Source organism: Aquarana catesbeiana, linkage group LG12 (assembly GCF_042186555.1).
Source record: "Aquarana catesbeiana isolate 2022-GZ linkage group LG12, ASM4218655v1, whole genome shotgun sequence".
NCBI classification, from domain to species: domain Eukaryota; kingdom Metazoa; phylum Chordata; class Amphibia; order Anura; family Ranidae; genus Aquarana; species Aquarana catesbeiana.
The window spans coordinates 207,345,995-207,360,021 of NC_133335.1; the positions used below are offsets into that span (position 1 = coordinate 207,345,995).

Consider the following 14,027-nt stretch of genomic DNA (forward strand, 5'->3'; position numbering starts at 1 on the left):
CCTCTTCCACTCCTTCATGACATCATGGAGCTGGTGGATGTTAGAGACCTTGCGCTCCTCCACCTTCTGTTTGAGGATGCCCCACAGATGTTCAATAGGGTTTAGGTCTGGAGACATGCTTGGCCAGTCCATCACCTTTACCCTCAGCTTCTTTTGCAAGGCAGTGGTTGTCTTGGAGGTGTGTTTGGGGTCGTTATGTTGGATTACTGCCCTACGGCCCAGTTTCTGAAGGGAGGTGATCATGCTCTGTTTCAGTATGTCACAGTACATGTTGGCATTCATGGTTCCCTCAATGAACTGTAGCTCCCCAGTGCCGGCAACACTCATGGAGCCCCAGACCATCACACTCCCACCACCATGCTTGACTGTAGGCAAGACACACTTGTCTTTGTACTCCTCACCTGGTTGCCGCCACACACGCTTGACACCATCTAAACCAAACAAGTTTATCTTGGTCTCATCAGACCACAGGACATGGTTCCAGTAATCCATGTACTTAGTCTGCTTGTTTTCAGCAAACCGTTTGCGGGCTTTCTTGTGCATTATCTTTAGAAGAGATTTCCTTCTGGGACGACAGTCATGCAGACCAATTTGATGCCGTGTGCAGCGTATGGTCTGAGCACTTACAGGCTGACCCCCCACCCCTTCAACCTCTGCAGCAATGCTGGCAGCACTCATACGTCTATTTCCCAAAGACAACCTCTGGTTATGACGCTGAGCACGTGCACTTAACTTCTTTGATCGATCATGACGAGGCCTGTTCTGAGTGGAACCTGTCCTGTTAAACCGCTGTATGGTCTTGGCCACCATGCTGCAGCTCAGTTTCAGGGTCTTGGCAATCTTCTTATAGCCTAGGCCATCTTTATGTAGAGCAACAATTCTTTTTTCAGATCCTCAGAGCGTTCTTTGCCATGAGGTGCCATGTTGAACTTCCAGTGACCAGTATGAGAGTGAGAGCGATAACACCAAATTTAACACACCTGCTCCCTATTCACACCTGAGACCTTGTAACACTAACGAGTCACATGACACCGGGGAGGTAAAACATCCACCAGCTCTGTGATGTCATCATGGAGGAGTGGAAGAGGACTCCAGTGACAACCTGTAAAGCTCTGGTGAACTCCATGCCCAAGAGAGTTAAGGCAGTGCTGGAAAATAATGGTGGTCACACAAAATATTGACACTTTGGGCCCAATTTGGACATTTTCACTTAGGGGTGTACTCACTTTTGTTGCCAGCAGTTTAGACATTAATGGCTGTCTGTTGAGTTATTTTAAAGGGGACAGCAAATTTACGCTGTTATACAAGCTGTACACTCTCTACTTTACATTGTAGCAAAGTGTCATTTCTTCAGTGTTGTCACATTAAAAGATATAATAAAATATTTACAAAAATGTGAGGGGTGTACTTACTTTTGTGAGATTCTGTATATTCAGTTTGTTGCAACAGTCCTTTATATTTTATTGGTTTGTTGCAGCAATTCTTTATATTTAAATGTGGTTTGTTTTTCAATTCATAAGCTTTTAAACTGATGTTTTATCTTTTTTCAATATAGTAGCAAAGATGTGTGAATAAGGAAGCGTGCATCTTTACAGTGTCAAAACAGGAACAGCGAGTGAAGAGGTAGGCATTGCTGCAGTGGAAAGTGGAGTGGGGGCATGTGGGACAGGAAGTGAGAGCACAGGGAGAAGATGAGAGTCAGGAGTAGTAGTATTAGTGAAAAGTTGTTATGCAGATGTGATGCAGGGGGGGTGGGGGGGGGATGGGTGTCAGCTGCAGTGGTGAGCACACAAGGAGGTTGACGTAAAGGTGCAGTGGTGGGAAGGTTTCAGGCATGGTGGTAAGAAAGGGATAAGTAGTGCCCCTGCGAAGAGCTGTCAGTTCTAACTCCAGATGCAGTCCTCCTGCTCAGCAGCAGTGGCCAGCTAGAGGAGATGGTGGTGTGAGCTGCCAGGCCTAGGGTTGCCACCTTTTCTTCAAGTCAAACCCGAACACTTTAGCGACGCACAGCAACTTTTTTTTTTATACATATATTTTGCTAATAAATAACATTTATAACCATATGAAGTTAATAACAAGAGTCCCCCTTTACATCAGAGTCCACAGAGTTCCCCTTTTACATCTAAACCTGCATAGTTCCCTTTTTACATCTGAACTCATAGAGTTCCCTTACACTGGAGAACTCTGGGGACTCTAACGTAAGGCATGCTCTGGGAACCCTGATTTAAGGGGAAACACTGAGAACTCTGATGTAAGGGGTGCTCTGAAAACCCTGATTTACCTTAATGTACTCACTCAGAGGCAGGAGAGAGAAGGGGGGAGACTTCAGTCACAGACAGGGATGGATGGTGAGCTCACTCAACCCTTGCAGTCAGCACCTCTATTCCAGATGTATCTGAGGCTGCTGGACTTCAAATTTCCAGCCCGCACTTTCCTTTTCTGAGGCACAGCCCTGGGGATTGGAGTGTGGGCAGACACAGAGGGGTAGGGGCGGGAGGAAGAGGAGCAGATCGAGTCCTCTCTCCTCTCCGTGTGTGTATGTGTGTGTGGGGGGGGAACTATTAGTGCTGGCTTTGGGCAGCATGAAAGAGAGTGTAACAGACACTCTAAGCTTAGACAACTGCAGCCAGCAACCCTGCTGGGAAACCATAGTCCAGTCTGAATAATGTGTCCAGGTTTCATGCAGTCTGAAACCCGGACACATGATTTGAAACCTGAACTGTCCGGGTGAATCCTGGACAGGTGGCAACCCTAGCCAGGCCAGAGATTGCAATGCCTGTGAAAGTCGCAGAAGAAGCCAGGAGGTAGGGAGGTGGAGTAAGCTGACAGAAATTAGAAGGCCTTGTCCCTGGATTTGCTTCCTACTGGGTATGGCTACTGTAGATGACACTGGCCTATGTTAAATGTCGACGTCACCGCTCCTGCGTAGTAGAAACACATTATTACCTTCCTGCCACTACTGTTCATGCAACAGGTATTGGCGCCATTTTGGCTTAGCCCAAAGACTCTACACTACCTTGCACACCTGGTATTTAATAATTCATCTGCTCAGGTACCTGCAATCAGCTCCCAGCACAGGTTTTCTCTTGTCACTAATAACTACCGTATTTATTGGCGTATAGCACGCACTTTTCCCCCCCGTGAAAATCAGGGGGAAATCATGTGTGCGTGTTATATGCGGATCCCTGCTGCCTCGGAGTGGAAGAAGGGGACGAGCGGCGCTGGATTACACACAGCCGCGATCTCCTGCGTATCCGGCGCTCAGTCACACACAGTCCCGCCCCCCTGGCCCGGCATTGGACCACTGCTCTGTCCATCATATGGCGAGACTGTGAGTGACTGAGCCAGATACACAGGAGATCGCGGATCTGTGTCATCCAGCACTGGCGCTGCTGCAATCATCGGCAAAGGCGAGTCTGCAGATGTATACTAACCAGGCTGCAATGATGGGCATGCTAGAGGCTGCAGATGGGCACTAAACAGGCTGCAATAATGGGCACATTAGAGGCTGCAGATGGGCACTAAACAGGCTGCAATAATGGGCACATTAGAGGCTGCAGAGCACTGCAGGGCATAGATCAGGCTGCATTGATGGGCACTGGTGTGGCTGCAGAGCACTGACCCTTATTTTAAAATGTAAGGTTTTTTTTTCTGAAACTTTCCTCAAAGTTAAGGTGCGTGTTATACGCCGATAAATACGGTAATTTGTAGCTTCTATATATCACATGATCTATTGAAGAGAGCCACAAATACCTTATTAGTGATTGGAGACTTGATATGCCAGCTGATTGCGGGTATGTGTAGGGATCACTGAAGTTTAAAGGAAATTGGCAGTGCTCTCAATAAATGTTGGGTTTAGCTTCTGTCGCATGCACAGTAAAACCCGTTAGACATCGTCATCTATGGCTCTGGGAGACAGATGAGTCTATAGGAGTTCTACTGCACATGTGCAGGCAGCAGGAAGTTGAAGATGCACCAGCCATGGGTAAACATTGCAGCGGAACACCAGTGGAGTATACAGAACTGTGTGAGTATACATATAAAAGAAGGGTGGGGTTGGTTAGATCAGCACAGTGGGAGGGGGGAAGGAATGAGGAAATGTTTCCATAATGCTCTTTGAAAGTGTTCTTATTCTTTTACAGTAAAATCAATTACTGGGCAAATATTTATATGTTTTAAATATATGGCATGATTATGTTTTAACAATGAAAGCGTCCAACTTTTTTTAACATCTGAGTTGATTTGAATAGATTTCAGATATAAAATATAACAGCAGAGATTTAATGAGCTGGAAGTTTCTTAAAACATATGGAAAGCACGCATTGCCTGCCATTTTCGGAAGCCCCCAACTAAGACCTGATAGTCTACACATCACATGGCCAATAGACTGTGTGAAGGGGGCCTTAATATTTCAATGCGCACTGTTGGTGACAGTGCCGATTCAAAATATAAAGGCCCCCTTTACACTATGTCATTCCATTGCAGTGTGCTACTGCAAAAACGTTAACATGTGTTTTTTATCAAAAATGGGCTGGCAATGCATGGCAACAGAAAGCAAAAAAACAGACTTGCACCTCCTTTGATGCAGCGCACCACAACACCAGGCATGTGTATGCATAACTTAACGTACAATTTAGACTTCTACTGAGAGGAAAAAACTTTAGGCTTGTGCAATTCGTTTCGTAACGAATCGAAATTCGGCCGAATTTTGCATCATTCGGATGAATCCAAATGTCTTAATAAAAAAATTAAGAATTTCAACTAATACGAAAGAAATTATAGCGGATATAACGAATTAATTCGACATGATTCGGTAATTCATTAACGATCTAATGAAACAAAAGGTCAACTCAAAGTAAATCTTACAATCCAATCAGCTGATTAATTTTGTGCTGGAGGTTGGATTACTGGCAAAGTGCATTCCTGAGAACTGCGTGAGAAGGGTGTTGTATTGTATTTGAGCAGAGGAGAAGAGATATTGTCATTGTGTGTGTTAAAAGATTCAAATAAACGGCTTTCCAAACTACGAATCATTATCATGAATATATATACTGTACATACATAAATATTGAATTTCAAAGAATACGAATGAAATTATAGCGCATATAACGAATGTATTCAACATGAATCAAGATTCAGTATAACGAATATCGACACTCTACAGAAATAACGAATATTCCGAAAACGTATTAATGTAACATAACGAATATAACAGAACTAAATTATGTATTTTACGAATGACAACGAACTGAAACTAAATGAAATTTTCTGTTGTGCACAAGTCTAATAAAATTTGCAAAAGGGGCAAAGATCAAAACTCACAAGAAGACCAGCTGAAGATGTTAGCCGACAGGGAGCTCCTGGACATTGGAGTGGGGGTGAGTATTAAGGTAACGGCTTTAAAAGAGAAGTATGGGATATTAAAGAAATAAACAATCATACCTAGATGGCTGCAGCACCAATCCCAGCTGCAGCTGTCCCTTGCTGCCTCAGGACCAAGAACTGAGCAATTAAACACTGCTGATCACTCAGCCCTCAGTCTTCAGCCTGCAGTGAGCCGATGGCTGTCACTGGCTCTCTGCTCTGCCCCTCCAGTGCTCACTGGAGTGCCAGGTTGTACAGGGGGCGGAGGCAGCTGGCTCAGGCTCTCAGCAGCTCACTGAGAGGCTAAGCCAGCTGTTGGTCCAGACATCTGGGTGGATCCTGACCATATGATCGAGATCTTTTCAGAGCCTGGATCGGGTCTGTGATGTCAGCCAACAGAGGCCTTTAGCCCACTCTCGGCTGAAAACGGGTCCCAAGAGTGCAGAACTAACTACGTTCCTTTGATCCATAGCAGAACTAAAGCCAAAAAAGCTTTGGATACACTTATCCTTTCAGGTAAATCTTACAATAATAGAAATTGTTACTGAAAATATACCAACATTTCCTTTCAAATGAGGTCCCCTTTACTAGCTCACAGATTTGACTTATGAAATGTGTTTGCTTTGTGCTCATACAGTGTAATTTAGAGACCTGTAATCATGCAAAACCAAATGCTGCCGGCCGAGCTAGGTTGATAGTAGATATCAAGGCTTGGTTTGTTCAGACACCGAAAACACAAGACGTTTTGGTGGTTTCTTCTGTTATAGATTACAAATCTAGGCACAGAGCCACAAAGAAGACAATACGTCCAACAGTCTAAAAGGGCAAAAGGGCAAATAATTGAGCTCATTCAGGACAAGCTTTCAACTTGAGTTTCTTTATTCGAGAAGGTTTAAATTAGGGATGAGTGAACTGTATTTTAACTCCTGTGAATGTCCATGAAATAACAGTAAAAATCATAAAATTTTTGTGAAATTTCACCATTTTGGTGTAAAGCACAGGGGCAATACAGAGAACAAAATGAAGGTTGTTTTTAAGGGTGGAATGTGCTTTAAAAATGAGAATTACTGAAAGTCCTTTCAACCCTCTTGCATCCGTTCTTACTCCTCATTATTTTACCTTTTCTGCAGAAAGAAAAAAACAAAAAATAGACATAACAAAAAGCAATATTAAAAAGAAAATGAAGCGTCAGTCAATGATCACGTACCAAAAAAGGTTCAAAATTCATAAGCAACACTAAATTAAGTAAACTGAACTACTATAACTAAACCCTTTTCATCAAAAACACCCTTTAAAAAAAATGAAGAAATTATATATATATATATATATATATATATTCATATTTATATATATATATATATATATATATATATATATATATATATATATATAGATATATGGATATATAGATATATATATGCTTTTCAAACAAATTTCACCATGGTAGCCCAGTGAGTGAAACTGGGAGTTTTTTTTGTTTGTTTGTTTTTTAACAAAATTTCACAGAAATCACTCTGATCATCCTAATCAAAATGAGGACAAAAAATGACTTAAAGAGGTTGTAAAGCTCCCTGTGTAATTTGTACCTATAGGTAAGTCTAGAATAAGGCTTACCTATAGGTACTGCGCCGTTTAGGAGATATCTGCTGTATACTGCGCCGATGATGTCATTGGCGCGTGCGCTCTGAAGGAACGGCCGCCCGTGCCTTTTCTTCAGGAGCGTGTGCCGTGACCGGTGGCTCCCACGGCCCCGGAAGGAAGACGGGCGAAGATGGATGCGGCCTGCAGCGGGTACGACGCGGGCTTCATTTGCAGGTATGTGTCACATAATGTGATACTACGATGAAACATGCGGCGGCGAATCCGCCGAAGAGACCACTTTTATCTGAAAGCGGACCGCCGGCCGTACAAGAGGATACCAGGGTTATGGCAGTTAGCTGCTGCCATAACAACGGTTCTCCTCTTCAAAGTACCGACGTATAACGACGGTGGGCGCTCCGGGAGTGGTTAAACTGCTGCTGCTCAGCCAATTGGTTCCAAAGGCAACTCTCTTTCTTAAAGCGGAGTTCCACCCAAAAGTGGAACTTCCGCTTATTTGTCTCCCCCCCCTCCGGTGCTGCATTTGGGGGGGGGGGGGGGGAGGATACCTGTCTTTTTATTTTTGCAGGGGTGGGCTGACCTCCGCTTTAAAATCATATCTAAACCCAACAGAATTTAAATATGTTACCCGTCCTTAGCTATGGTGGCTGTGCTTGTTTTCCTTTTTTTATTTCCAGGAACACCCTTCCTGCCTTCGGTAACAACGCTCACTCATCACTCACTGCACTGTATCTATGGAACGGCAGCTTTGTTCGCATACGACAGGACTCCAAACAGACCCCTTTCCTCCATAAGATAATGGATTCTGTAGTCCTTAGAGATGTCTGGCTACAATGTAACAGACAGGAGTACAGGAAATAAATTGTGCTGTGTAAATCCCTGTAAAGTGTTTGCTGTTTGCTCGGTTTCACTGCTAAGTGATTTTATAGAAGCTGAGCAGAAAACACCCACGTCTACCATAAATATAAAAACATGCTGGGAAATAAAGTATAGCTTGGGTCCACTTGTGTCAATTAGTAATTCCAGAACAAAAACACAGGGTTCGTCATACGCTATTTTTACCCCGAATTACTGTGTTTATGTTCTTATAAAGATTCAGGCGGAACATATGAAAAGTTAACGCAAGCGATGTGAATTATATAAACATTGTGTGGGTGGGTGTCATGTTCCTTGCTTGGCCAAAGTCAATTAGATCCAACGCACAGGCAGCCATGGAATGGTAACCCCCTAGCAGTCGTAATATTCTAAAAGGCCAGTTTATCCACAGGCTGATATTTCAGTTATCGGTGGGCCAGATTTAAATCTGCGAAAGAACATGAAAGGATTTAAATCTGGCTTCTTGTATTTCTGAAGACTCCATCAACACGCTCACTCCTTGGAATTTACACTTCTGTTTTACCAGCAACGTTCTCACGCTCCTCTGTTCTCTACAATAAAACAATAAACTTAAAGCGTTACTAAATGCAGTAAATCATGCTTGTTATACTCACTGTGGAACCTGAGACCCCATTCACACAGGGGCAACACGACTTGCAGGTCGCCTCAGCGAGGCGACCTGCAAACGACTTCCGCAGCGACTTGCAAAATGACTTCTGTATAGAAGTCTATGCAAGTCGCCCCAAGTCGCTCCCAAAGTCATACAGGAACCTTTTTCTAAGTCGGAGCGACTTGCGTTGCTCCGATTAGAACGGTTCCATTGTACAGAACGGGAGGCGACTTGTCGTGCGACTAGGTCGCCTGACAAGTCGTCCCTGTGTGAATGGGCTCTAAGGGGTTAATCCTGCACATTGTGCAAAAAAGGCTGTTCGATCCTGTCTTCTCTGATCCTCCCCTTCTTCCACAGTCCCCAATCCAGCTCCTGAACAGAGGCTAGGGGGCAAGCTGCACATGCTCAGTTTGGTGTGTATTGCTAGAGAGGTTTTTTGTTTTTTTTTCTTGAGAGAGTGCATGTAATCAGTACAGGGCCAATCAGCACTGTCCAGACAGATGGTCCTGCAGCCTCATAGGACAGTCAGAGCAGAATGAAAACTCCTCCTACAAGCTTTAAAGGGGTTGTAAACCTTCAAGCAAAAACCTCCTGTAATGCTGCAGCACCCTCGAGCCCCCCGTTTTACTTACCTGTACCCCCTCTATCACATCCTGGGGACGAGCACACCAGCAAAAGCCGGTGTCTCGGGTCCTGATTGGATGGATTGATAGCAGCGCAGCCATTGGCTCCCGCTGCTGTTAATCAAATCCAATGACCCAGGTGCCGGGGGGCGGGGCCGAGTCATACATTCGGCTTCTATGGACGCAAAATGGATGACTCAGGAGCTCGCCCGCAAGGTAACCCCCCGGGATATCGCTTCTCCCAGGGGGGTGAACCAATGTGGAGAGGAGCCACGAGAGCTGCCGAGGAACCCCAGAAGAGGATGTTCGGGGCCACTCTGTGCAAAACAAGCTGCACTGTGGAGGTAAGTATGACATGTTTGTTATTTAAAAAAACGAAGCTTTAGTGTCTCTTTAACTAGACACTGATAGAAGTCACAAGACTGCTATATACTACTGATGAGAAAAGGTATTTAGTAGTTTATATTTACTAAAACTATTGCATTTCCATGTTCTGTGTACTGTGGGAGACCAGATATAGTGAATGCAGGCTCCTGGGTTTAGGAATACTTTCATTTCCAAGAAAACAAGCAAGACACCTCTGTGATGTTCAACGCAGATAGGTGGAACTCAGGTATACAGACCAGATCTGGTGCATAGTGTAATTTATCAGAGCCACAAAAAAATAAAATATCATTGCAACATACTGAATGCAAAAACCCCCTGGAGCAGTTTAGAAACAACTCAAAAGCTTCTGGATGCCAGTCGCGCTCATGACTGGACTTCATATGCCCTAAAGCAAGCAAGAGCATAAAGAGCAACTCTGGACTAAACATTTATTTTTAAAAGAAGTACCCCAAGGTGCTGTAAAAAGCAAATAAAAAGCAGCAATATGCACCTCTAATTTGGAGATGTCTCCGGTAGTGCCTCTTCTTGGCCACAAGATGTCCTCAGTTCTTCTGGGTCGAATGATGCCCAGCACCAATAAACTTGGAAGACTGAAGACATTACTGTGAATGTAGGGTGTCATGACTCTGCCCCCTGAGGGGGCATCACCACATTGCCCTTAATTTACAGTGAACGAGTGCAGGGAATGGCAGTGACGCCACCATGTCAGCACCACTTTCTGCTTAAAGTGATGTTAAAGGCAACTTTTTTTTTTTTTTTTAAATAACAAACACGTCATACTTACCTGCTCTGTGTAATGGTTTTGCACAGAGCAGCCCTGATCCTCCTCTTCTCGGGTTCTGGCACTCTTGGCACCTCCCTCCTGCCAAGTGCCCACAGAGAAAGCAGCTTGCTATGGGGGCACCCAAGCAGGCTGACTCTCAAGCCTCTGCTCTGCGTCCAGTCACACACAGAGAAGCATCTTGGACTCACCCCCTCTCTCTCCTCACTGGCTGTGCCAATGAGGAGGGAGAGTCCCTGGAGGCTCTCATGCATGGAGTTAGATCGCGATGGGGCTCAGGTAAGTATTGGTGGGGCTGAGGGAACTGCTGCACAGAGAAGGTTTTTACCTTCGTGCATAGAATGCATGAAGGTAAAAAAAAACCTTGAGCCTTTAGAACCACTTCAAGTAAGGACCGCCACGCCCAGAGAAGAGGGGCAGACGAAAAGGACCCTGTGGCGCAATATGACCAACCTGAAGACACCAGAAAGGTAAGCAAACAAAAGGTATAAAATACAGCCAACACAGGCCACATGGGGGTCACTTAAAGTGCAAAGTCAGGAGCCTGGAGCTTTAAAGTCAAATGTGTCAGCACCTCAGCCTTCTCACCGCACACTAATGCCAGTAACTTAGCTGCTGGTGAGAAGGGCCCTAAAGGGATTGCAGTAGGGTGCCCACGTGTCCCGGAGTGCTCGGGACTGTCCCGCATTGCCCGGGACTGTTCCGCAATTGGCAAGTCTGTCCTTGGTCCCGGGCACCTTCATTCCGGAAGGACACAGCCACCCTACCAGCTACATTGCCAAACTGGTTGCTAGGGCCACCCCTGCCTGGCGTCTAGCAACCAGTGTCATCACACAGATTCAGAGTGAGGCTGAGCGAGGCCCGCGCCCTCCTTCTCTGGTCTGACTCTGGCGCCCAGCGGTATGCAGAGGGAGGGAGTGACTTGCAGCAGGGACTGGCTGGTGTGATCGTCTTCACTGCCGCTGCACTGCTCAGATCGGCTGCCCGACTTCTCTCCTCCTCCCGCCTGACTGAGGGACTTCATCCACTGGTATAGTAATAAAGCAGGTGACACAGGGAACTGAGGGAATAGTAATGAAGGTGACACAGGAAACTGGGGGACAGTAATGAAGGTGACACAGGAAACTGTGGGACGGTAATGAATATGACACAGGGAACTGAGAGGCCATTAATAAAAAGGTGACACAGGGAACTGAGGGGACAGTAATGAAGGTGACACAGGGAACCGAAGGAACATTAATAAAGGTCACATACAGGGAACTGAGAAGACATTGATGAAGGAGACAGAGAACTGAGGGGACACTAATAAAGGAGACACACAGAGAACTGAGGGGACACTAATAAAGGTGACACAGAGAACTGAGGGGACACTAATAAAGGAGACACACAGAGAACTGAGGGAACACTAATAAAGGTGACACAGAGAACTGAGGGGACACTAATAAAGGAGACACACAGAGAACTGAGGGAACACTAATAAAGGAGACACACAGAGAACTGAGGGGACACTAATAAAGGAGACACACAGAGAACTGAGGGGACACTAATAAAGGAGACACACAGAGAACTGAGGGGACACCAATAAAGGTGACACAGAGAACTGAGGGGACACTAATAAAGGAGACACACAGAGAACTGAGGGAACACTAAAAAAGGAGACACACAGAGAACTGAGGGGACACTAAAGGATACTGATAATTGATTTCTCGACCCCCTCCTCCTCTATCTGGCCTCTGGCAGCCTCGTATTGCAGGGAAGCCCCCCAGGGAGCCATGCCCTCAGCCACATGTGTGTGTGAAAACTCTGCGGCTGGAATGTTTGTCTAAAAATAAATGTGTGTCAGAGAGATAGGGGAGCGCAGAGCGTCCGCAGAGAGTGTCATCTGCACGCTGCTACGCACGCTACGCCCTGCATCACATGCCTTCCCAGGTGCCGCACGCCATGATCCAGGGGTGTTGCCGGGGAGGTGTCCCTGAATGGCAGTTTGGAAATGTGGTCACCATACCTCCCAACTTTTTGAGATGGGAATAAGGGACACCTATCAGCAAAAGTATGCAGGGATAGGACACACACCTCTGCCACGCCCTCTTAAAGGAGAATTGTACAAAAAAAACAAGATTGGGTAAACCCACAAGTGCTTTTTTTACCACTACTATTCCTTTTTATATTGGCTTTTGGAATTTACAAATGCAGCAATTTAGAAATCAGATGAAAGGTTTAGTGCTGGAAAACACTTTTTGATAGATAAAAAGTGCATTTTACATACAAATATATAGATCAGACCAAAATGAGGGACAAATGAGGAGGAAAAAGGAACAGAGGGACATTGCTCCAAATCGGGGACAGTCCCTCGAAAACAGGGACAGTTGGGAGCTATAGGTCACCCTAGATTGCAGTGTTTTTTACTACAGCACTCGGACCAAACCTGATCATGGTAAAACAAGAACCTTTAACTTAACACTATTAATGTGAGTAAACTGGAGTGACCTGCCTCAATATCTACAGAACGAAAGCAAGTAACAATCTGCAGTAATGTTCTTTAAAATTCAGGTATCGTATATAGCTTAATAGCTCACCTGGAAGGTTATTTTCCATCAACAAATATGGAGTTTGACTTCATGCTTCCAACGGCATGCCTGTGTATTTCCTACTCAGTTACTCTCATATCATATATTGAACAAAAATGATGCATACTTCCTGGCACAAGCCTGATTAGAAGAGTGGGAAGATATCAGTGCTGACTTAGTATAAAAGTAAATGGAAGAGCTGGCAAGGGAAATAAGTTTGACAAAGGTCTCCAGGGTTTAATTGAATTGCACAGTGGTTGCAAATCTTTAAAACACTAATGTATCCAAGGCTGCAGATTTCCTTATGATAAAAGCTAAAATCAAAGCCTTCGCTCAGCTTTTAGTAGATAGACTTTCCGCAAGTCATTATACACTGATTATCTTGTGCTGTGCAGTAGAGATGTCATTTAAACCCCAACAAAAGTTATAATAAAATCATCTGTAATCTTTTTTATATACTGTATGTACACACACAGTTACAGTATATAATGTGTGTATATTATGTTAGGATATTGGGAGTGTGTCCGTGATGGCAGATATATTGCACCAGTATTGTTGTGGTCCCTTTAACACCCCAATCACACCTGAGCTTAGCATTTTCAGGCAGAAAGTCTCACGATTTTAAACGCAATTTTTGCTGCGATTTTGACACGTTTTTTGCCGCTATGTTGTACAGGTCAAAGGGTCACCAATGTAAAAAGCAGAAAAATGCCCAAATCTGCCTAAAAAACAAGTTCCAGAACGTGTTTGAGCTTCAGGCGTTTTGGAGCTTCTGGCTTCAAGCGTTTGAGTGGAGATGTGAACCATCTCCATAGAGAATAATTGATTTTTTCCCCTCCAGGTGTGAATGGGGCCTAAGGGGAACAGTTTAACCGCTTGCGTCCAGCGCAAGACGATATACGTCGGCACAATGGCACGGCTGCGCAAATGGGCGTACCTGTATGTCCCCTTTAAATCGCGGGCTAGTGGGGCGCGCACGCCACGTGAGCGTGCCCGTGGACTCGATGTCTGCCGGTGGCCCGCGATCGTGACATGGAGAGGCAGATCGAGGAGATGCTTATGTAAACAAGGCATATCCCCGTTCTGCCTAGTGAACTGACAGGGATCTACTGCTCCCTGTCATCGGGAGGAGTTATCTCTGTCATGTTCTAGTGAGCCCATCCCCCCCACAGTTAGAACACACTGAGGGAACACATTTAAACCCCTTGATCGCCCCCTAG

At 45.0% G+C, this 14,027-nt stretch overlaps 1 protein-coding gene across 4 annotated transcripts in view; it reads right to left on the minus strand.

Moving 5' to 3' along the window:
• Nucleotides 1-14,027, minus strand: part of LOC141113459 (CMP-N-acetylneuraminate-beta-galactosamide-alpha-2,3-sialyltransferase 2-like) — a 142,223-nt gene that overhangs the window by 37,802 nt on the left and 90,394 nt on the right. Inside the window, exon 1 of one of the 4 annotated variants that reach the window (XM_073606562.1) lies at nucleotides 12,817-12,898. The exons of the other annotated variants lie outside the window; for them this stretch is intronic. The gene's annotated coding sequence lies outside the window, so the exon portion shown is untranslated. Of the gene's footprint in view, nucleotides 1-12,816; nucleotides 12,899-14,027 lie in introns of those variants that run through there. 4 annotated transcript variants of the gene reach the window in all.